This window comes from Amphimedon queenslandica, unplaced genomic scaffold (assembly GCF_000090795.2).
Source record: "Amphimedon queenslandica unplaced genomic scaffold, v1.1 AMPQUscaffold_12725, whole genome shotgun sequence".
Lineage (NCBI taxonomy): Eukaryota > Metazoa > Porifera > Demospongiae > Haplosclerida > Niphatidae > Amphimedon > Amphimedon queenslandica.
Window position 1 is genome coordinate 25,418 of NW_003547039.1, and position 1,806 is coordinate 27,223.

The window sequence follows — 1,806 nt, forward strand, 5'->3', positions numbered from 1 at the left end:
GCTGTCATAGGTAAATTAATAATATTATTTATTCCTAACCTACTTTTTCACAAGCAGCAGTAACATCAGCTTGACCTTTAATAATCAATAATTTGATAATTTGAGATGATCTGTCACTTTCAACAGCTAATAACAGAGGAGTATTACCATACTAGACAAATAAAATAACAAAATCATCTAATGCCAATCCTGAACATGAAGTCCAAAACCATGCTGTGCCCAGAAAATGATAATTAAAACAAACTTAAACAATTTAATATATTTAGATCTGATTATAGAATAACATTTTTTGTATCATACAAAAATGCTTCCTATAGATGCATACAATAATTACAGCCTCTAATTTGTGTGATTTAAAAACCTTTTTATCAGTACATGTACATGTATATATGCATTGCACAATATCAGTGACAAGTACATACATTCAACAAATGTACCATGTTCAAATAAAAGCCTGGCTCAAATAAATGCCCGGTACTATACTGTATATAAAATATATCTTCCAAGTACACCTTACTCAATATGCCGTATACATATATCATAAAATTTATGCAACAAAAATTTTTTTAAATTTCACAATCTTTGCTCTGTTGCAAAAATTAAAGTCACAAAATTCTGCAGCTCCATTGCCCCGTAACCATGGTACAGTTTGCAAGCTATTCACAAAAATTCATTAATGAAATCTCAGAATTGCAGGGTTTACGAAAATTTTTTGTCACATAAATTTAGGTACCCTCCATCTTAAAATGTCCTAAATGGCCTAACTTGTTAATTTCTAAACCCAAGATTTCGAATTTGAATCCCATTTTTGCCAAGGCTTTTATTTGAACTTTACAAAATATGCATTATGCATGTACATGTACATGTATGTATACATGTATGCCGTACACATGTACAATATGCATGTACATTAGCAATCTTACTTCATCCACAACATCAGTTCTAGCTCCATTATTTAATAGAATATCAACAGCTTCAATCTTAAATCTCTTAGCAGCATTAAACAATGGAGTTTTGTTGTCCTATACAAGTAAATACCACAAAATTAGAAATGATTGTGCAATAAGCTTTACCTTATCCATAGCATTTGCATCAGCATTTCCTTTAGTTATTAATAATTTGATAATATTAGCATTACCAGTTTCACTAGCACAGTGTAATGGAGTACCATAATACTATATAAACAATAAAATAGATAAAAAATAAATTAAGTTACCAAGGACCAAAAATCAAAGGTATAATATTTCATTGATGGGTATGTGGGTTAATGAATATGAATCAATGGTTAAAGGAAGTCACCTCTTAGTGACTCAATGAACAACCAATTTGTGTGCAAGAAACACAAAATCACTATCAAGCAAACACAAAGCATGTCACATTTTAAAATGTGATCACCCATAAATGCCAGCACTAATACTTACTTCAGACACAACATCAGTTCTTGCTCCATTAGTTAATAGAATATCAACAGCTTCAATAATACCACTCTTAACAGCATAAAACAATGGAGTTCTACTGTACTATAAAATGATATGATTAAAAATGATTATGCAATAAGCTTTACCTTATCCACAGCATTCACATCAGCCTTTCCTTTAGTTATTAATAATTTGATAATATTAGCACTACCAGTCTCCCTAGCACTGCAGTGTAAAGGAGTACCTTCATACTACGAGATTATTATAAATAATAAAATAAATTAAGTTACGAGGGCATAAAAATCAACTTAATGGTATTATTATTATACATATATATATGTACAATATTTCATTGATAGTTGTGTGGGTTAACTAGAAAGAAAGTAAA